We start from the raw sequence: 24874 nt of genomic DNA, 5'->3' as shown, positions 1-24874 counted from the left end.
ATTATATACTTGAGGGAAATCAACCACAAAATTTAGCTAGAAATATCACATTTAACATTACAAAACATATTTGACAAAACATGATTGTAATGTAAAACATTTTATTTTTGTTAGTGTAGTTAGACCGGATGTAAAGCATAGCACTTTTATTTTGACACTGGAAGTGTGTGGTTGGTTTGAGTTGGTGTCTGCAATTAAAAGTGACTCTAGACTAAGTTCCTGCTTACTTTTTTTATTTTTATTTTTTTTACATTTTAAATTTACATATCACTAAACCAGTCACAGTTACAGTCTACATTTTATGTTATAATGCACCTTAACTGTAATCTAAACATGGAAGTGAAGCTCTACTCACCTCTATAAAAGCATCGCGAAGCAGGCATTTGCTCCAGTGAAAATAGTATTTTCTTGTCGTAACAATACCCTTTTTTCCATTTCTGCCAGCCATTAATATTTTTATATTTGCTTGTGACTCAACAGTAACTAGTGAACACAGCCAATTTCCCCTCGCTACGGAACGGCCTGAGGGTCAAAAAGGACGAGTGCCCGTTAATCGCCTGTTAAAAAAATGTATGCCTCTAATGGAATTTATAGTTTTTGCGTTATTATTTCGTTAATTTTGACAGCCCTAATTCATATGCATGCACAGATGCAGTGGGTGCATGAATTCCAAGGTGTCACACCTACATCTTCCCATTGCACTGCTTTGTGTGAATGGCAGGGAGAAATGCTCAGACTCGCAGTTTGGTGCTCTCTGTTGGTTTTCATGTCCAAAAATACCCACAGAGGGAAATCTTTTTTAGGTTAGTACAGTAGTTTTGTTTTACGAGTTGAAAGATCATAGCTGTGATGCTAAAGGTTTCCCATTCACACCAAATTCTCCCAAATGAGTCATTACCGACCTTGCTTTGTGCACTGAAAACAGAAATGGGGGGGGTGGAAGGATAGACTTGTCCAAACTACGTGTATGGAAAATTAATAATCAGGGGAAAGTAAGAGGTCCAGTCCAACTCATAATTGATTAATTAATTGGATCAGAGTCCTGTCATAACTTATGGAGGTACTTATGCTATAGTGCATATCTGCAGTGCAGTAAAGCTTTCACTTTTTCCGTCTTAGGCCAATACACCCACTTATGTTGTGTCCTGATAACATGGGTCACTGATGGACAATCCATCCAGTATGCTTTGCAGGATATGAAAATAAAATCCTTGTCCGGTCAGTTGCTGTGCTCGCTTCTTATAGATGCCCTGGCATGAATAAAGCATAAGGGCTGCAGTCCACCCGACACCAGGACTAAATCACCCTTATTTACAAGCGCTTGAAGGCTTGAGTTGGCACGCAGAGACAGAAATATCTCATTTAGAAGCTTTTAGATCTTCTAAAGAATTGCTGCCTTATTGGAAAGATGCTTTTACTGTTTGTCTACTGAAGCTTTCAAGAGGGTTCAGGAAGTTATCCTAAACGTTATTGTGGGAGTCTGAACTTCTTGATTTTATTTTTACCAATGAACAGTGCATCAAAATGTTTACCTTTTTACATGTATTATAATCCTATATTTGGACAATATATACGGTATACTGATTTCATTCTGCGTATAAATCTGCAGCATGTAGAGAAAATAATGATCTCAGACATATACTTTTCTCTTAATTGACGCTCCTGATCCGGTAATGTATACCATATGCTATACACGATCAATTATTTTTTTATAAGCATCCTCTGTAACGCTGACAAACTTTAAAATGTTTTCCATCTTCACTTCTATACACTTCACTCACTCTCATTCTAGCTGTAAAAGTCTACATTTCCGCCGGGCCGGATCACTTTAAATCGCATGCCAGTCCTCAGTAACTTTAGAGCCCCTATAGGCTCCCTTTCAATAGACCCCCCCAGTGCACACAGTTTTGAACCTTGTTCAAGCATCAGGATTAATGTACCACTAATGCTGCTGATGTATTAGGGACATAGTGTCCTTGTTAAAGTAGGGTCATACATGAAAGTTTTCTTGAAATAATTTTTCTCTCATCTCTCAAGTAGGATAATGGGTATGTTTCGATGTAAAGCACGATCATAATGTTCATCGAAGCAATAAAAGGATGAACATCGTGGGCAACAAAGATGCATCTTAATACATTCCAATAATGATATGTACAATTTATTCTATGATTGATTAAAAGGGAACTGTAATGTTTTTGGAATTTTGCCTACCATTCACAGTCCCTATGTAAGACAGGAACACACATTAAAAATAAATAAATACAATTTTAGGTTTTCTAATTTGCAAAATATGTCAAGTTTGAGGTGGCTAACAATGCAGCTAATGGGAATACTCTAGTGCGCCCATAACGCCCTCTAAAACACATCCAAAAACCGCCCAAAATACTCTATTTACATGTTGTGACCTGAATATTAATTAAGTATTAGCAATATTGTTATAAGTGCTAACGCCAAGGAACAGAGAGGTAATGCAGTACTGACATACAGAGCGGGTGAGCTGCTGCATCGCCTCTGAGTTGGCAAAAGTTAATTCTAGATTATAAATCATGCCTCTCACTTCTATGGTATAAGGTTGTTGCCATAAACCGAGAAATTGGTCAGCTTTGACAACGACTTAGACCTGGAGATGGCGAGAAAGACAGGAAAAAATGCTTTTTTTAAATTTATTTTTTTACCTGCGTGAGGATTATGATTACCGTAATTTCCGGACTATAAGCCGCTACTTTTTCCCCTCGTTCTGGTCCCTGCGGCTTATACAACGGTGCGGCTTATTTACGGCCTGTTCTTCTCCGACACCGACGAAGAGGATTTCTGTGGTTTTAGTACGCAGGAGGAAGACGATGACACAATGATTAAAGACTGACTTTTCATATACCGGTAGGCTGGTTATTTTGATAGCGTACAGGCGAGCACTTTGTATTACTTTGCACCATTGTATTATTTGTACTCTGCACGAATGCTGTTCGCCATGTCAAAGATGTGAAAGTTTGATTGAATGATTGAAAGATTTTTTGTTAATAAATGGGACGCTTTGCATTCCCAAACAGTCATCTCTGTCCCGACAATCCCCTCCGTGGTAGCAGGAACCCCTATATACTACGCTAATTACACATCAAAACCCTGCGGCTTATAGTCGGGTGCGGCTTATATATGGAGCAATCTGTATTTTCCCCTAATTTTAGCTGGTGCGGCTTATAGTCAGGTGCGGCTTATAGTCCGGAAATTACGGTGAATCTTCATCTAAACAAATTAACATCCCATCAGTCAGCATCCCAGTGAGAGCAGACAGTGTATAGTACTGTGACAGACTCCAGCTGTCGTGCAGGTTTTCAGGACCATCAAGGAAGGACATGGTTGAGCAGGATTGTGACTTTGTTTTATTTTTGCAAATAATACTCAGTCTTCTTTTACCGGGCGCTTTTCAGCTCCGACTCCACCTGCTGCTCGCTCCGCCGCCTGCTTTTCAGCTGCGTGCTTTTCAGTTGCGTGTGTCGCTGTCTTCCTCGCGCTCTCTTTCTCTTTCGCTCTCGCTCAGCATCAGCCTCTCGTTGGGTCCTTCTCTTCTTACCATCTCTCTCCCTGACGTTCACATCTGTCGCCCCCTTGTCCTGATTCCTCCACGCCTCCTCGCCCCCATCTTGGAGCGGGCTCCGGTGTGCCCTGCCTCCCTGTTGGACTGCCGGCCGCGCCACCTCGCCGCCATCTTGGAGTCAGTCCCGGCGGAACACGCCTCGCTGTCGGTCCGCCGGCTCCGCCTCCCCACAAGTACGTGATCATTTTATTATGTTCATAGTTTGTATTTTTGCTTAGCACTTAGCAAGAGTGCTTCTTGCTGGATCTGCTTATCACTTAGCTTCTATAACTTGTAGCGCATCCTCCTTATATTCAGGCTAAAAAATATAAGGTTTTAGATCATTATTTTTTCCCAACGTAGTTTTTGTTGGCTCTCATGAAGTCTGCCATGAGTAGTAGAGGTGTTGTTTTTGTTGAAGGAAATAGCAAATTACATGTTTTTATTGAATTTGCCTATTACTACATTACATGTATACTTACAGCTTTTACATAGAACGTTGATGGAGGTTTTTAGATGTTTTAGGGTGCTTTATAGCGGAATAGAGCAAATCCAATTACTATCATTGTTTGCTGACTTTTTCTAGCGTTTATTTACGAGTAAGAATGCATACATGCACACACATATACATACATACACATACATACCTACAACCATCCATCCACATGCACTCACACACACACACACTCATATATATATATACAACAACAAATCCATACACAGGCCGGCGGGACAGCGATCAAGTCCCGGCACCGACTGCCCACTGAGAACCAGCCGATCTCCTCTCCCAAGCCCCACAGGTCCGGCCGCGCACCCCCGTCACCCAGGGACAACTCCCGACAAGCCCGCCCCAGACGACGGCTCGACACAGGGCACGAAGGGCGGCGCGGCAGGGCGCAAGGGCACCCCAGGCCCACACCCGACAAGCCAACCAACACAACAATAAACGAGTATGAAGCCAGCAAGTTCGTCAGCCCCGACAACCACCACGCGCGCGTGATGCCACCAGTCACAACCTCAGCCACCCCACCGCACCAGACCCAGCAGCCAGGGGCGCCAACACCACAAACAAACGGCAGCAGAAACAGCAGCTACAATACCCCCAGACAGCCAGCACCACTCAATCAAATCAAAGCGATCGAAAATAACTGCGACCAGCAACCACACGCTAACAGGATCACGGAGACCAGCCAGTGCCAGCCCGCCAGTCAGCCCAAACGCCAACATGCAAACAAGAGACATTAACACCTCCCCCACCAAAAGACTCCACCACCCCGACCCAAACCCACACACACACACCACCGCCCAAACAACCGAGACACAGCATCTAGACCAATGCATCCCGTCCGCACGTCAGTCCCCAAACCAGCCGGCAAGCCAACGCCAGCCAGCCCCCACAACCTCACAAGCACAGAGATACCAATCACAGTCCCCCAACCACTCCAACCCAACACAGCAATGCCAACCGCTGGTAGCACCACAGCAACCATCACCACCACCGTCTGTTCGCAGTACAAACACCCGCGGTCGCCGAAACCGAAACAAAAAAGCGACCGACCCTGTAAACCATAACAACGCACACCCGAGGCTACCACCGAGGCCGCCAACCCACCTAGTCCAACTCATCCACAGCCAGGCCAATCGAGCCACCGGACATCCACCTCGGCCAACCCAACACCCCAACGCACCGCCGACCACGCCCAGCAGCACAGCCCCATCCAGCCAAAGACAGCGCCGGGGAACGCCGCCGAGAGGCGAGCGGTACGCAGCCGCCCCGGTACATATACACATATATACATACACACCCATACACACATCTACACATACATATACACATACATACACACACATATACTTACAGTATATATATGTATATATATACACATATACATATATACACATATACACATATACCATACTTGCCAACCCTCCCGTTTTTAGCGGGAGAATCCCGGTATTCAGCGCCTCTCCCGACAACCTCCCGGCAGAGATTTTCTCCCGACAAACTCCCGGTATTCAGCCGGATCTGGAGGCCACTCCCCCTCCAGTTCAATGCGGACCTGAGACTGAGTGGGGACAGCCTGTTCTCACGTCCGCTTTCCCACAATATAAACAGCTTGCCTGCCCAATGACGTCATAACATCTAGGGCTTTTAGAGAGTAGAGTGCACAACTGCGCACACAACAAGGAGACGAAGCAGAAGAACGAGGAAATTACAGACATGGCGACGCCGTCGACGAGCAAGATGAAGAAATACGCTTGCATGTTCCAAAACGAATGTAAACAAGAATTTCAGTTCATCCAGGACAGTTTGAAGGGGAAGGTGTATGTTGCCTGTAAATATGTAGAACAGACTTCTCCATTGAACACGGTGGCCGAAAAGATTTACTCATCATGAATGGAGAAGTTAAACAGGACAATACTGCCATCTAATGGATAGCCACCGGAACACTGAAATTCAAGTATTTCTTTTATGTAAATAAAATAAATAAATAAATATATATATATATATATATAGCTAGAATTCACTGAAAGTCAAGTATTTCATATATATATATATATATATATATATATATATATATATATATATATATATATATATATATATATATATATATATATGAAATATATATGAAATACTCAAGTTGGTGAATTCTAGCTGTAAATAATCACGCCCCCAACCACGCCCCCCCCCCCCCCCCCCCTCACGATATTGGAGGTCTCAAGGTTGGCAAGTATGAGATATACACATGCATGCATATACATATACACATACACACACGCACACATATATACACATTAATACACCTACATACATATACATACATATACACATACACATACATACACACATTAAAAAAACAACAACAAAAAACACATACAATTAAAATAAATAAATAAAAATAAACAAGAGGCCTGGTCGCCAACAGCGCCCAGCGCCACCAAACCCCGCAACCCATCCCGCACTTCCAGGCCACCCCGCCCACCACCCACCAGGCATCCCATCCGGCAAAAGGCCATAAGGGCCCAGCCCCGCGCCCACAGCCGGAATGCCACGGCACCTCAGCAGACCCGGTGCTGCGATCGGCAATGCACACCGGGGCAGCGACACATATATACAGTATGTCAGTATGTTCCTACATACATAAGTGCAGATTTCACCATATATATATATACAAACGTACACACACACACACACATACACGCGCACCCATATATACACACATATAATTTAACAGAATAAATAAAATGTATTAAATAGATAATTTAAAAAAATTAAAATAAAATAAAATTAATAAATAAATAAAGGCGGAGAAAAAACACAGCAGGGGGACTTTTGCAGGGCAGTTGGGCAGCACCGCCGGGGCCCCAACAAGGGAGGCAAGCAGCCCCCCCAACCCGGCACCAGGCGGGCCCGCACAGCCGCAGCGCAGGGCGACCCAGGACAGACCCCGCCCCGTGCCCCAGGGGAAGGAGGAAGCCCAAGGAGACCCGGGGCCAGAGGGGAACGAGCCGACCCCCGCCCGACAGCGGCAAGACCCCAGCCCCCCGGGCGCAACCCCCCGCCCAACCACCCACGAGAGGGACAGCCCCCCACCCGACCCAAGGCGGCCGCCCACAGCCCCACCCGCACCCCGACCCCCGCCCTGGCACCCACATCATCCCCCGACCGCTAGACCACCCAAGGATCGGCCAGCCAGGCCTGAACCAGGGAACACACCCCAGGCCCACCCGACCCCGTCCCCCCGGCACCAAGACACTCAGACCAATCATATTGTTGATGTACATAAGTAGATTGCCATATCTGCTGTATTGATTTACTTTGGTGTAGGATACTTCTCTTGTTGCCTTATTTGTATTTGACTTTATTAAATATTTGGAAAGCATTTATTAAAAAAAACAAGTTTTTCTTTTAAGTAATATAGAAATTGATTGGAGCTGTTTATCTTTTTTCAAGGAGTAATGTAGTTAATCATAGAACTGGCATCCAATGTTATTTAAAAAAAGTATAGATTTTAAATTGAGAATGAATTCTAAATCTAATCGAATCGAATTGTGTGGTGCCCAAAGATTCACAGCCCTAATATTTTTGCTAGGTCTGTGGTTGGTAAATTCAAAGTTGAAATCAGGGGTTCGTTTCACCGCAAAGATGTTGCTTTTATGTCTGTCTATTATTTTATAACTTGTATGTATCACGTTTGCATGCGGCATTGCACATCATTCTGTCCATGTACCTGTACATAAACACACGCATAAGACAAACAGTTCTAAGAATAAGGGAAATGACCGTGACTCCAAACAGTAGGGAATGGTGTCATATGTTCCCGTTCCTGAGTGGATCTTGCCAGCAATGCAGTCTGTTGAAAATGATGAAAAGCGCCACTCTACATTACAACTAAGGCTATGTCTACACTAAGTCATTTAACCCCTTAAACAAATAATTATTTAGCCTAATCCCGTTTCAGCCACACTAAACCATCGTTTAAGGTCCCCCTCCTTGGACAAATTTTTACACGGGTCAGTCAGCCGTGTAATTCTTGAATCTCCGGCACTTAGCTTTGTATGGACTCATTGATCATTTACAAAGTGAGTTCGGAGAGGAATTGACTCCAGAAAGACCCCGCCCACACAGGAAGTGATGCCAGAAAGACTGTGCTCCACATAGGAAGTGACATCAGAAAGAACGCGCCATAGTCAGCTTCATAACAAAGATGGAGGCCGATCATCCAAACATGCCTGTGTTTCTCCTTCTTCTACATGTACAGACGCTTTTGGAAATCACAAATCAATACCTTAAGCGACGGCAACGGGCGATTGCAGCTATTTCAGATACAACACTTCTCAGACGGCAAGAGAACTTTCAAATATCCGGGTCAGCTGTGAGTCTACTTTCCGAAAAACTTGATCCCTTCGTCCCGTGGATGTGATTCATGCAGTGTGTGCCTATAAATATTGCTTTATGGATGTGACTGTGAAATGGCCAGGCAGCATGCATGATGCCCACATCCTCGCTAACTCCGCCATCAGCCCGCAGCTGAAAGATGGAACCACCCCCTCGTGTCCCAAACAACTGCTGGAAGATGAAGATCCGGTCTCTTTTTTTGTTTGGGGTGACACAGCTTATCCCCTGATGCCATATCTCATGAAAGAATACCCCAACGGTGGAGTCAACCCACAACAACAATACTTTAGGTATTCTCTGTCTAGATTAATTGTTGTAAAATGTTCTTTATCCCATTGTCTACTTTCTCATGTCGATTAAATATTGGATTAATTTATGATGGCTCAGGTGTGATTCACTACAATAGGGCCCCACAACACCCTGGATTCTAGTTTTTTAGGATTCTAGAAATACCACAACACTGGATATTGTTCAAAGGAGATACTTTTGAATTTAAAAGCTTGCACACAAAACACAGCAAACAAATGAAAAATGCACAGCAAACTATTTACAATATAGCTCTTTTAATTAACAACTTCACAGTGAAGTAAAGTCATCTACTGGAGAGCAGATGGCCGCTTTTTAGGACGGAAGGGGGGGAGTCTTAAACGGTGGCATTGCTGTGTGTGGACATGGATACGGTTAGGTGTGATTTACCCTGGATAACCTTATCCGGCTTAGTGTAAACAGGGCCTAAGGCTGTAAAAGTTAGAATTTTCATAACAGACATTTTAAAATATTAACACTTTACTGCCATGTGGTGGCTAAAGTGGATAGTGCACCCCCCACAATTCGTCACGTTTTGTGTGTCAGATAAACCGCAACGAATTGGTCCATGTGAATTCCCCTCCTACTGTAGATATTTGATGCTGGCTCCAGACAAGGACTAGGGGTTAGGAGGTGTGTGGTCAAAGTGCTAAGAGAATGGGTGAGCTGTAGACTGTTGCGATAAAACTTTAACAACAACAATTTTTTTTTATTGTAGATATTCTCCTTTTTTATATTCCTATGTCTGCTCATAATTCATAGAAAATACATGGCAGTTTCAATTGACTTTTACAATAATCCATTCTCACTCCCATACAAGTGTTGGGGTGATTTTGAACTGACCTTTATTTGCTAGGTAATTTGTACAAACTCCTGATTGTGATCTCTCCCTCAGCAGAGTGCTGCTTCAGCAAGGTTCCCTCCTGCTCCTCAGCATGGTCCTCTCTTTCCTCCCAAGGTGTCCTCTGGCTGCGCAGGCCTCTTTGAAGGCCCCCCACCAACCTCCCGCTCGCATTCCCTATAATGGAATCACTCCCAACACTTTCTGGTTGCAATACGAAGAAGCGATATTTCCTCCCTGATAAAGATCCCCCTTCCTCTCATTGCATGCGTCTCCCACTGGATACAAAGCTGTGCAAGATTAGATGTGTCACTCTTCCCTCCATTCAACGTTTCACAAAAAGTCCCCATACGCTTTGACCAGAAAAGACAGAGATAATTAATTTAATTGCTTTTCAAGTGCCGGTGAACAAGTGGGGGGAGCAGTACATACAGTAATAGGATTAAAAACTACACAAGAAAATTTAGTTTTATAAAATCACATTGAAGACGACTCGATAGAGGTCATGTCTAATATCTGTTCAATTCAGAGTGCAGCTGACAGACGTGTCCGAGATTCTCTCCTTCCTGTCTAAACTAACACAGGAGGAGGCTCGTTATGGTAATGATCCCCCCTGTGAGTCTATGCCAGTGTGCACACTTTGTTATGCTTCCAGTCTAATGAAGAGGTCATACAATTCACCAGCAGCACTGCAAGTGAGTGTTCACGCTCCACCTGGACACCTCTGCCAGCTGCACAAATGTCAGAGAACCTGCAAATCCTTCTCATTGTTTCAGCTTAGTATTGTCGTCTTGAAGCTGGGGTACCTGAATCTTGTGTCACCAGGCAGAATTCAAACCGTAAATCCACCCCCACCCCCAACTCTGTGCACCTCACTGATTTTCCCCTTCCAGTCTCCTCCTCTCTGGAAGTGCACAAAATCACGCGCGAGGGCTGTACGTGCACACGCACAGGTTGTTGACAGTGTGAAGCTACATTGAAGGATCCCCTATTGTGTATTTTGTTGCAGAAAATAAACACACGCCGCCACACAAAAGGATACACACGAAATTTGGGAAAATGGAACATTAGATTGCCCGTCTAGAAGGAAAACAGCCACTTACTCGTCCAAAGTTGGTCTAAGGCCCCGTTTACACTAATAAGGTTATCCAGGATAAATCACACCTAACCTTATCTGTGTCCACACACAACAATACCACCGTTTAAGACCCCCCCACCCCTCCGTCCGCCGGCACAACGTGACCTAATACGCATGCGCGGAAAATGCGCACGTCATAGACATCTCCAGTGTTGCTTTGTGTGCAAGTTCTTAAATTTAACTTATCTGAACAATATTTAGTGTTGTGGTATTTCAATTAACTGGAATCTAGTGTGCTGTGGGGCCCTATTTTAGTGAATCACACCTGAGACATCATAAATTAATCAAATCTTTATTGGAAACGAAAGTACACGATGTGATAAAGAACATTTTACAACAATCAATATCGGGATCTAGATATCTGGTCAGGACACTCCTCACTCTTTTGCCTTCACCTTCATTGTCCATTCCTTTTTGGTGAGTTCGTTGAGATGGTGAGTTTGTTGAGTCAGCGACATACATGGCGGACAATAACTGATACAGTCTGCTTTGCCAGTCCAAAAGCATTCGCTATTTTCCGTAGTTAGTCTTCCCTCGACGGCCAGGTAATAAAAAGCACACGCTACCCTTTTTATCACATCCACGGGAGCCCGCATTTTCGTTGACTCTCCTTCGACAAATGGACACATTTTTTCGCTAAGTAGAAACACAGTTGACCTGGACATTCGAAAGTTCTCTTGCCATCTGAGAAGTGTTGTATCCGAAATAGCTGCAATCGCTTTCTCTTAAGGTATTCATGTGTGATTTCAACAAGTGTCTGTACATGTAGAAGAATGAGAAACACGGCATGTCTGGATAACTCGCCTTCATATTTCCAGTGGTTACCTCCGAGTTACAAAACCGCTTTATTATGAAGCTGGCTGTGTTGCGTTCTTTCTGGCATCACTTTCTGTGTGGGTGGGGTCTTTCTGGCATTACTTCCTCTCCGAACTCACTTTGTAAACAATCAATGAGTCCATACAAAGCTAAGTGCCGGAGATTCAAGAAATACACGGCTGACTTACCCCTGTAAAAATTTGTCCAAGGAGGGGGACCCTAAACGCTGGTTTAGTGTGGCTGAAACGGGGCTTAGGCTAAATATGTATTTGTTTAAAGGGTTAAACGACTTAGTGTAGACATAGCCTAAGACTGGCCCGCAATGCCCTCCATCAGCCGGACCAATATTTATCCGAGTTTTGGCTCTTCTTTGGGTTTTTAGGCGTATAGCGTCTTTTTTTTTTGCTTCCTCTGATTTCCTCTTTTGGGGGTTTTTAGCAGTAAATGCTGTAACAGCAAGTGCAGGTTTTGCGATCTTTCCAGGTGGATGTTCGGCAGCCATACTTTACTGCTAACAAGTTTGCACCGTGCACGCGCTTCACTATATATCGAGTCAGCAGTGTTGGGACTAACGCCTTACAAAGTAACGCATTATTGTAACGCCGTTAGTTTTCGGCGGTAACTAGTAATCTAACGCGTTATTTTTTATATTCAGTAACTCAGTTACCGTTACTACATGATGCGTTACTGCATTATTTTACGTTATTTTTTATGTAGTATCGGCTAGAAACAGAAGATCTGAGTGTGTTTTATGGCAGCGCTGCGGTGTCGTCCTTCTGAATCTCTTGTGTCACAAGGAAGAGGCGCTGTGTGTGTGTGTGTCTGGGTGTGGGGAGGAAGAGAGAGAGAGGAGGGGTTCGCGCAGCAGCATTCGTGAGGGAGGGGCGGAGACAGAGAGAGCGAGAGAGTTATGATAAACGCACATGTGTCAGTGCTTTTTTATCGATAGATTTATCAGAATTAATTTTTTATTATCTATAGCAGGGATGTCAAAAGTGTGTTCCAGAGCCCATTTGCGGCCCACAGCTAATGTTTATAAGGCCCACAGCACATTCTAAAAACACTATTAAAATATACAAAAACATAACAAAAGTGAAATAAAAAAGCTTAAAGGTGAAATGTAATTTAGAAAAAGTTGCAATAATGACTAATAAAACAAAGCTGTTTTTTTTATTTCAAACTGTCATTGCTCAAAACATAATATTGAATCAAAATCAATGTTATTATGAATTGTTGACCTGTCCAAGGTTCCGATTACTTCACATCATATATTCCACTTTGAAAAATATTTTTGGTGGAAGATTTTGCATATTTGTGTGTTTGCCATTAAAAACATAGTTTTGTTTGACAAAAAAGGGCGGAAAACAAACCAACAAAAAAACAACATAAAAAAAAGTAAAACATTTTGAAATGAGGAATAGGTCTGAAGTCTTTGTAGACTCCAGAGATTTAAGCGTTAAATATACAAGGTATGTATGCCCTGGCACACCATTATCATCATTTCATGACCCAAGCAAAACACTTTTTACACTTTTATTCTGAAATAAATACACCTACAACTTATTAAATAAAAACATAGAAAAAACTACCAGCAGCGGTAAAGTTTAGATCCATGAAGGAAAGAAGAAAGTGAATGAATGTTTATAACTGAATACATTTACATATGTATACAAATTTGTTTTCTTTTTTTATATATATATTTTTAATGAATTAAGTAACATTTATGACAACCTTTTTCCAAAACACAATATAGAATGTGAGATATAACAGGATAATGCATACATTTGTCATTTGTTTTCAAAACGCTTACAAAAAAGTGGGACCCAAAAAATTTACTGTGGGACCCCATTTGTATGACTTGATGGGGTCCCTGGGACCTCATTTTGAAAATTCCTAGCGCCAACACTGCTGTCAACAGAGGAGAAAAAATGCTTTATTTAAATAAATTTATTATTTATAAAGCAAGTTCAAGTATCATTTGAAAATTATCACCTAGTCCTGGCCTTGGCGTGCTGCCCGCCTTGGCACACATATACAGTATGTGTCATCTTTTTGGGATTTCAGAATATGGCCAGCCTAGATATTATCACTACTTTTCTTTTGTCGAGCACAAAGAAAATACAATTTTAGATAAATGTAAGTTGTGTCTTGGATCAAAGATCCCATCTATTGCCCAAAACAGCAATTCAAATCTGCTGAAGCAGCTACAAAAGCAACATGCTTCGACGAAGCTAGTAAAGAGAGACACACTTCACCTCCTAAGCAACAGCGGCTGGATTTTAATGAGGCACTGCTAGCCAGGACAACATTGATAGAGCCATTACAGCGTATGCCCGCTTTCAGGCAGCTAATTAGCATGATACCGGTGTCAAACAGCAAATGGCACAAAAACATTTTCCAAGCTCCTGTACACAGTGGACAGTGAGTACATAAACATGGAAAGCAAGCTAAAGAAAACACTCCAAACTCTGCCTCTGCTCATCATTCAGCACTTGGATATTTCTTATTGCCGAGAGCTCAAACCACTCGTAAACGTTTTTGTGTGTCTGTATGCGGAATAAAACTATGGAACAAACTGGACTTGCAACACAAGCAATGCCAAATTATTAATCAATTTAAACTATTATACAAACATGGGGTCTGGTTCAAATATAGAGATGAGGGTCTTTAATTTGACCTGCTGCTATACTCTGTCTCAAAGTGTTAACATGTGCTTAATGTTTCCTTACCATTATTGCTATATTGTCTATTACCATTATTGCTATGTTGTCTATTACCATTGTTGGTATATTCATTATTCCTACATTGTTGATACAAATTATTGTTACAGTGTAATAATTATTGTTACCTGTGGTAATGCCACTATGATACAATATCTGTATTATAATCCTTGAACAAAGTAAGAGTGAAACTCATGTGAATAATCACTGAATGGAGAACTGGGGGTGGGATTAAATAAGTTATCTTCTTCCCACTCCCTTTCAGGCAAAACTGGACAATCATGCATTACATACTATACATTAACTTTTGCACTTTATTAATTTATATTATTATGTGTTGTCAACTTTGTACTTTTTTATGTCATTGCCTGAAATAAATAAATAAATGAAATGAAAAAAATGAAATGAAGGTACGCACTCTGTCAATTCTCTTATATACTCTTTCATTCTAGACTTCTGGAGTGTTTGATTATCACATCACTCTAAATGTATAGACTATGAAGTTCACAAACATGTCTAGAGATAAATCTTTCCTTATCTCTAAACTAAAACTGGGGAAATGCGTAGAGTGTTCTGGGCTTCAGACATGATTTTATTTCAGATTTCCTTGAGAGAAAAAACACCTGGTAGGCTTTGTGTATGTAAAATTAAAGTTAAAGTACTTCCTTGGTTTACAGCTATGTTGTTATTATGCTGTGTGTTACTTATGTATGTATGTTATGTTGCAGCTATTTAAAATAGTTTTGTCAATTTGTTCTGGCCTGAAATAAATTGGCCCTTTAAAACATATCTTTGTCTTTGTGTGTTGTATGTAGACCACATTGCTTAGCAGAGTTAGTGGTGCAAATGCATGTCAAGTTGATCAACAGATTGTATTATTCTCCAGTGCAATAACAGTACTGAAATGAAGGCTAAAAGGGCATTAATGGGAGCTTTTAAAAAAAAAGAAGGAAAAAAAAGTAACTCAATAGTTACTTTTCACAGTAACGTATTACTTTTTGGTGTAAGTAACTGAGTTAGTAATTGAGTTACTTTTGAAATAAAGTAACTAGTAACTGTTTTTCAGTAACTAAACCAACACTGCGAGTCAGTCAATGAGGAGGCTCTTTTGAGGGCTCTGCTCACCCCTCCTTTCCCTAAATCCTGTGGTTGGATCTGGAGGGGTTGACCGCCAGGAAGACAAATGATTTTGTCCTATGGGGTTTTCCATCCATCCATCCATTTTCTACTGCCTGTCCCGTTCAAGGTCGCGGGGGGTGCTGGAGCCTATCTCAGATGCATTCGGGCGGAAGGCAGGGTACACTCTGGACAAGTCGCCACCTCATCACAACTTTTACACTCACATTCACACACTAGGGCAAATTTAGTGTTGCCAATCAACCTATCCCCAGGTGCATGTCTTTGGAGGTGGGAGGAAACCGAAGTACCCGGAGGGAACCCACACAGTCATAGGGAGAACATGCAAACTCCACACAATAAGATCCCGAGCCCGGGATTGAACTCATGACCTTTGTATTGTTTTATTTACTCAAATACTTAATTATAAGTCAGAGACAGCACACAGACGTACGATTATTTTTTTTTTATAACTGTTACAATATACTGTATTATGCTAATATTATTTTTTTCTTAGTTAAAGAATATAACTTAAGTACCACAGCTTTAATGGTCAATAAGAATCCACCTTCAACCATCAAATCTGTTTTGTTTTGCCCTGAAGTGACAAAGATCAATACATTTTTGTCAGTCTAAACCAGGGGTTTCAAAAGAACAGCCCGAGGGCTGGATCAGGCCCACAAACAGGTTTTATCCGGCCGGCGGGATGAGTTTGCTAGGAATAAAAATGAACCGGACATTTTTGAATAAAAAAAAAACAGCTGTTCTAAATGTGTCCACTGGATGTCGCAATAACAATTATTTGTATCTTTGTAGATGATGCTACATATATACAAAATAAACCACATGATGTTAGTACATCAGTCAAGGAAAATGATCAAACTACATAAATAACATACTGTAATTTGATTTTGATATAATTTTTGAGTTGATTGATGAACATTATCACATAACTTATTCAGAATATATAAATAACGACAAAGTATATATACTATCAACCGCAACATGTAAGTGTAAATAAAACGTTTTCAGAATGTGCTTGTTCTATTTTTAAACAAAGAAAACAATCTGAAGTTGTCTTTATTTTTAAGTTATCGTGCTGTGATTTTACCAGTTCGGCCCACTTGGGAGTAGATTTTTCTCCATGTGGACCCCGATCTAAAATGAGTTTGACACCCCTGTTCTAAACGCTCCAAAGTGCTTCAAATCTGATCTTTTCACATCTGATTCGGGCCACATCAGGATTTAATCTAAATCTGATCTTTACAAATGTGACTAAACGGAAATGCGACCTGATTGAGGCCTTTATGTCATCTTTGGTCGAGCTGTGTGATCCATGCTCGCAGCAAGATCACTTTCCTTTTTGCAATTCTGTTCTTCCCCCTCATGCAGTTGTTTTCTATCATCTACCTACGTCCTCTACAAAACAGCCACAGCACAGACCCGCTTACACGCTGATCTGTGGCATCCATGTTTTCTCGTGTAGTAACGACTTCCTCTTTTACGGAATCCGGTGTTGTCAAAATGAGCCGCTTTGTCGAAAACAGCTACTAGCTGTGTCTATTGATTTACACTGCTGCCGCGTCACACAGTGATATCTTAAGTTTTGAAACGCCGATTTATATATCAAATAAGATATATAATTTAAAAAATCACTTACTTGTAGCGTCAGTAACAAGTCAACTCTTCATCTACAAGAGGTAGCACATTTCGACAGATCAACTTCCGGTCAACTTCTTTTATTTACATTTTATCGAACTGCACATAAAAGTGAAAACACATTGGGGTCAAATTGCATCCTGAGCGCATCTATACTGGAGTCTGATAAAAATCCCTATTTTTTTTTTCGTGTTAACAATCAGTTGGAAAAATTTACATTTCGAAAAAAAACATTTTTGAGCCACTTTGGCCTGCATTGAAAAGTTATGTTTGTCATGATCTCACATGACAGTTTGGGACATATGTTTATTAGTTTCCTGTGTATAGTACTATTTCCGTTCCAGCGCTCTTTTGTCTTGTTTTCACTTCCTGTGTACTTCTTTATTTTCTGCCACTTCACTCCTGGTCAGGGCGCTCATCCCCCCACCTACTCCTGATTGACAATCAGGAAACACATCTGTCCCTGGTTGTCAATCATGAGGCTGCTTAGATCAGTGTACACACCGACACTGACACGTTTGCCCGCTGCTCAAATGTCACAGAACGTGTTTTAGCTTAATATTGTCCTCTTCTCTGTTACATTACCTGTTGTTCGGATGTGAGCATGAGAATAACAAGAACAGATATACTTTTATCACATATTAGTTGTCTCTGATGAGAATTGAGAATATTGATGCCAACTAGTGATGGGTAAAGTTAAAGTATTTTTATGAATTATACATTTTTACTAAAATTATAAATGACGCCTCAGTGAGTGCATGGCACACTTACTAGCTGTATTGACACTGCACTGATACTGTGTTGGTGTGTCATAATGGTCATCGCCATCTGCTGGATGAAATAAGTCACTACTTTTGGCATGCAAACTAAAGGAATAGTTAGCAATTATAAGTGATTCAGTTTTTCTTAAAGAAATAGCTGCACAGAAACGAATATGGAATGCACAACTCAATGAGCCAAATAGTGAAGAGGACAAGAAGAGCATTTACTTTATTTGGAACTATACAATTTAAATTATAATTTAGATCAGTGGTCCCCAACCTTTTTGTAACTGCGGACCGGTCAACACTTTAAAATGTGTCCCTCGGACCGGTGGGGGGGGGGGGGGGGGGTGAATGAGTGAGTGTGAATGAGTGTGAATGAGTGTAAAATGGGGGAGGGAGGTTTTTTGGGTTGGTGCACTAATTGTAAGTGTATCTTGTGTTTTTTATGTTGATTTAATAAAAATAAAATACAATAAAAATGTATTTATATTTTTATTTTTCTTGTGCGGCCCGGTACCAATCGATCCACGGACCGGTACCGGGCCGCTGCCCGACGGTTGGGGACCACTGATTTAGATCAATGATGATGACAAAAACCGATGTCAAACGCGGCAAGTTGGTCCTATGACTTCATTTAGTACGAGCTCTTAATTCTAAATCGAAAGAAGTGCTCTCTGATAAACACAGTCGGGCTCCATCCATCCATTTTCTACCGCTTGTCCCTTTTGGGGTCGCGGGGGGCGCTGGAGCCTATCTCAGCTACAATCAGGCGGAAGGCGGGGTACACCCTGGACAAGTCGCCACCTCATCGCAGACAGTCGGGCTCTTCACAGGTAAATGACAGAGCGGCTGTATTTTTTTTCCTAAAGTGACACACATATCAAGACTTCGAGGGACACAGTATCACTTCTTGTGTTTCATTATACAACAATGCTTCAGTATCGTTTGACGCATCACTGATGGCAACTAATAATTTAAAGATACCTATGAAAAGTTGTCTTCTGACTAATAAATATTTTTGTAATGTTGGATACTCAACAATGGCAAAACATTGAGGTTCATGAATTTTGTCGTGAGCTTGCATACACCCTCAGAAAAAACATGGCTCTCCAAGTACCACCATTTTGACCGACATTAAAATAAAATCTCGTGGTAAGCCTAAGTTTTCATTATAAACAAGGCAGAGGTTGTTTTATTAAACAAGTATATTCAATATGTTTGGTCACTGTAACATTACACACAGTTTGAACAGTAACACTTTGTTTGAATATTGGAAAATAAAACAGTACTTTAATCAAGAGGTTATTTGGCGTACACTAAATGCAGCCAGCGTATCGCTAGTGGTACACTTACCACAGTTTAAGAAACACTGGTGTAGACCACAAGGAAGTGTTTTACATGTAGATTTAAATCATCTCAAGTCTCATTGAAGGTTTATTGTGTTTGTTAAACTCAACAGTAGATCAAGGTCATTTGTACTGACCATATCAGCATTGCACGGGCAATTTACAGTCGCGATCAAAAGTTTACATACACTTGTAAAATAACATGTCATGGCTGTCTTGAGTTTCCAATACTTTGTGATAGGGTGATTGGAGCACATTTTGTTGGTCACAAAAAACATTCATGAAGTTTTGTTCTTTTATGAATTTATTATGGGTCTACTGAAAAATCTGACCAAATCTGCTGGGTCAAAAGGGTACATACAGCATTGTTAATCTTTGGTTACATGTCCCTTGGAAAGTTTCACTTGGCACTTTTGGTAGCCATCCACAAGCTTCTGGCAAGCTTCTGGTTGAGTTTTTGACCATTCCACTTGACAAAATTGGTGCAGTTCAGCTAAATTTGTTGGTTTTCTGACATGGACTTGTTTCCTCAGCATTGTGTAACCCGGGTGACAAAACCCCATTAAATATCCTTTCTATTTATTTATTTATTCGTCGTTTAAGCTGTCCTTGCGTGCGTCATTACGTCATGCGGTCACGTGACTTAACGCGGCTGTCGGAATAGCATAAAACCCGGAAGTGGGCTGCTACCGGTGAGAGCGAGAGGGACACGCTGTGTGAGGTTGCTGCAGGTATGTGACTGGATTTTACGCTTTAATTATTAACTAAGCCATTTAAACTTAAATGTAATAATGTCGAACTGTGGGAGCCGACTACCGGAGCCGTGGGTCGTCGCGAGACAGTGTTTGAGCGTGATTATCTGCGGAATTGGTGAGTTGCATTTGTGTAGCTTTACGTAGCCTAGCCGCTGCATTCGTTTTGAATGGAGCTGTAAGCATCTACTTATATGCCCAGTTTCTCTGAATATAGTTAACACATTGAATGAAATGTTATCACTGTCAACAATTGTCTGATTGTTCTTGGGTTGTTTTACTTGCTTTGATGGTTATCAGTGCTATGCATCCAAGGCACTTTATGAAGCAGTCCAGTTAACCACTGTGTCTGCTAGCACTCTATTTGTGGATGCAGTGTTTACATTTTGATATTATTAGAGAAATGAATATTTTGATATAACAATTATTATATTATTTATTCTAATTGGATTATGAATTATTGTACAATATTAAGGAATATACTTTGCTATTTGAATACAGTTGTATTATTTAGTATTTAGTATTTGAATGTATTTTCTTTTGTGTGCACACTGGAAATTTGACTGGTCCTGCCCTTTTATACAGGCCAGGTTGGATGGCGAGCTTAGAACCCGAACTAGAGTCTGAAGTTTTATGCCTGGAACCGAACCAACCAACTGAACTGAATCCACCCAACCGAGCCCCGGGCGGGTAGGAGGCTCCTTAGCAGCCACCCTGTTTTTCCCTTCTTTTTTCACCAAAACGCAACGTGTTCATTGCGGTCCTCCTGAACATTCACCTTTCCCCTGTCCCTTCACTAAAACCCCTATGGACACTGCCACCACAACGTGGACTTTGCGGGGCCGTTTAATGAACTTTGATATCGTGTTGTGTTTATACCATCGTTGGTAGAAAAACAAGGAGTGAATCAAGTATATTGATATTGAAAATATTGTATGTTCTGTGAATTGTGGAATATGTAAATGTCCAATCGAATTTACATGTTTAATGTTTGTTTGTTATTTTTCCTATTATTCTTCAAATATAATTTGGTACCACTTAAACTTAAAACCTGTGTTCAGTTTTTATTACTCTCCATTCCTAGAGCCGAGTTTAGTTTCTTCTGATCTAGCCCAATCATATCATTCACTGTTTTATTTAGTACTTGTACAGTTGTTAGAAAGATTCCCAAACTCTGTGCTACCTTAAGAGACTGTTATGAGCCGTCCACCTTAAGAGCGCAAGGCATTGTGGCGCGCTCATTCTTCTACCCACAACAGAGCACAGAGCGGTGAATGCACGTCATTTACATTTACCGCCTGTATATATATAAAACTTATAATATTGTACAGCACTGCGGTGCCGGGTGTGTCACTGACGAACGTAAGTTTATTATATAGTTAAGAATTCTAATGCACACGTTTAATTGCTTGTTTGACTTCTCTGCATTTGTTTGTTTCCGACGCTAGTTCAAAGTAATCCATTACTTACGTAGGAGTTGTTTGGCGCGCAGTGTGCCTTGTTTACAGCGTCTAGACAATGTATTTAATGTAACAGTTCTTTATCTCTTTAAAGAGAGCATTTGCGGACATTTGTGCCTTTGTACATGTAGGCAAGCACCTTATTCTGCACGGCAGGTTACAAGCACCACGTTTACGTGCCTTCTGTAGCGTGCAGTGACACCTTGTGGTCTAGTTAAGACATTTAAGTTCAGTTAAATGTTGGGATGATGTTATTTGAGTGTTTGGTTTGATGCTATCCTGCAGTGCGTATGGCAGGGCTTACTGTTTACTGGTGAAGCTAACGTTTACTAAATGCCAATTATTACCGGTATATGTTTTATTGTGTATCCATGATATATTATTGCATTAAGGTGATATGTACTATTACTACGTAGGCTATGGTATTCTATACTAATTGTTTATGATGTTCTTATCTGTTTACTACAGAACCACCAATACTAGCCAGTGTTGTACCATTCAACTAATCCATGCCTGTCAACCTGCCTACAAAACAAGTAAACTGCCCTATGCCAAACGAACTGTCCTGTCCATTGTGTCCTGACCGACGCCCCGGGGGCGAATGAGACTACCTTTATAGAACCATACAGTCCTTTTATAACTCTCCACAACAACAGTGCTTTATTAAAGTAACATGCAGGTTACAATTGTCCACACGTTTAAGTCAGGACTTTGGGAAGGCCATTCTAAAACCTTAATTCTAGCCTGATTTAGCCATTCCTTGATCACTTTTGACGTGTGTTTGGGATCATTGTCTTATTGGAACACCCAACTGCGCCCAAGAACCAACCTCCGGGCTGAGGATTTTAGGTTGTCCTGAAGAATTTGGAGGTAATCCTCCTTTTTCATTGTCCCATTTAAAGCACCAGTTCCATTGGCAGCAAAACAGGCCCTGAGCATAATACTACCACCACAATGCTTGACGGTAGGAGTGGTGTTCCTGGGATCAAAGGCCTCACCTTTTCTCCTCCAAACATATTGCTGTTTATTGTGGCCAAACAGCTCAATTTTTCCAGAAGGTTTTATCTTTGTCCATGTGATGTCAGATGAAACAAAAATTTAGCTGTTTGGCCACATAATAAATTCATAAAAGAACCAAACTTCATGAATGCATTTTGTGACCAACAAGTTTGTGCTCCAATCACTCTATCACAAAAAAATAAGAGTTGTAGAAATTATTGCAAACTCAAGACAGCCATGACATTATGTTCTTTACAAGTGTATGTAAACTTTTGATCGCGACTGTATGTTTCAAATAGATAAATAGACTTCCAGACTACAAAGGTTCATTATTGTACATTGTTTATGTTTGCGTTCCTGCTGTTTTTCCTGCATTCTGCATGTGAATTGCACTTGTTGCTAAATTATTTTTGATTCACCTGTGGTCGACTGCCTCATCCATGCTGGTGCTCCCTGCTTATTATGTAATTACAATAATTTTACGTGAGTGTCACCTGCCATCTCTGCATCTTGGAGTCACGCCACCAGCCGCCATGCCCAACTGTAACAATGTTATGTGTATATGTAATGGGACTTACAGTATGTACTTAATTGTTTTTCGTAATGATTCAACCTGATTTTCATTGCATGACTATGAATGACATTTTTTATCCTAAGTGTGTCTGCAGCCTGTCCCGTTTCACCATTAACAGGTCAGCCTTTTATTTGACACCGGTGCTATCAACTCTGGCATGGCTCAGCAACAGTCATTCTGACAAAAGAATAACTTTTTGTTCTTTTTGTGTCCAGCTGTCCTGTTTGTTAGGAAATGTCAAGTTAGTGCCACTCTGATGGACATGTTGTGTCATACATGTGTGGGTCCATCTCTCTTGTTCCTGTGCTCTTTCCTGTCGTGTAAGAAGGGGGATTTCCCTCTGAAGGCGGGGGTTGCGCTTCGAAAACCCTTTCATGTGTCTCGCAGCGACGTGATCAAAGATGACAGATGAGGACATTGAATGCATGTGTGGCAATGTGTCAACTCTGAGGTAAATACACAATAATAGCACATGTTGTGACCCGGTATGTTACACTGAGCTAGAACCCTTGCAAATGAGTTTCGCCATGAGTGTCAGACAGTGCCTTACTTGAACTACCTCGCTGACCGCAGACCGATCTATAACGTCTGCGAGGTGTCGAGTTGCTCGTGTTGATAGGACAGATTTTCATTTAATTATTTATTTGGCTATTTGCTTTGTCACCAATAATTGTGGACCCTCAGCTAGTTTTTCCCGTGTGGACCCTGGGGCAGATGTCAGGCATCATGTTTCCGTGTGGTTTAAATGTGCTGAGGTTTGTAGGCCTGCCATAACGTGGAACCTTCCTATGCACTGAAATTAACAGTTTTTGTATTTCAGTGCATCAAATCAAAGCATGCCGTCATTTCAAGGACAATTGCACTTTATTTATTTTTTTCTGCCTATCGTTCACAACCATTATGAGAGACAAGAACAGACGTTTTTTTGTTTGTTTTTTTCAGGATTCTAAAGACGATAAAACTAACACTTACAAAGTGTGACTAATTGGAGTCACCATTGTAGCCTTCAAAGGTCTCTAAAACAACTTTAAAACCTACCTTCAACCTGTTATGTACACGCTGCAAGTATTTATATCATTTAGCAACAGACATGTTCAGTACAATATATAATATGTTCAATATTTACCGTATTTTAGTCATTTTAAGCATTGCCAGAACTTCCTTCCTCAGCAGATTTATTTCCGTTTCCATCGCAACACACTTCCATCTACCGTTTGTGTTCTAATCATGGCAGGCTTGGCAATAGACAACAAAGATTACTCTTTTTTGACAAATGAGGATTGAAACCTTATCTTTTTGAAGCTGAATATACAGAGGATGAACTGCTGCTTATAGAAGCGAGCACAACAAAAGTGTGAATGGTTGGAGCAACCGGAAGCCCAGAGAGTGAGGTCGGCGTGACTTTACGGTGTAAATGTTGGCAAGATATGCCAACATAAATGACGTGCTTACCCAAAATAAACCGGAAAAAACTTCCCCGGCCAGCTTGACCAAACGGACAACTGTTCATCTGGTAGGTAAGTCACTATGTACATCATGCTTATTAATACAACTACAGTTCATACACTGTTGAGCTAGATGTGTAAAAACACAACATGAAATATGGAGTAGTACTTTACAGATACTGTAATAATATTTGTTCATGTTTTTCAGTCATTACAGATTGGTGTCCTATTGCATTGTGTTGTGCATTAAAAACTCAAAAGCAGTTCAACTGTTGACGCAGTAGCTAGTTCACCTCTTGCCATAACTATCTTAAGGCTAATGCTGTAGCATGCCATCACATGGCGATATGTTGCTACGCTAGAAAAAGAGTTCCTTTGTGTTTGCTCTTATAATAACAATGTCGCTACTGTTTGGTTATTGTAAATGTTACATAATGTAAATGAAGTACCGTTGGCGGTTTTTG

This window comes from Entelurus aequoreus, linkage group LG02, assembly GCF_033978785.1.
Source record: "Entelurus aequoreus isolate RoL-2023_Sb linkage group LG02, RoL_Eaeq_v1.1, whole genome shotgun sequence".
Taxonomy (NCBI): Eukaryota; Metazoa; Chordata; class Actinopteri; order Syngnathiformes; family Syngnathidae; genus Entelurus; species Entelurus aequoreus.
Note: the sequence above shows the minus strand (reverse complement) of the source record.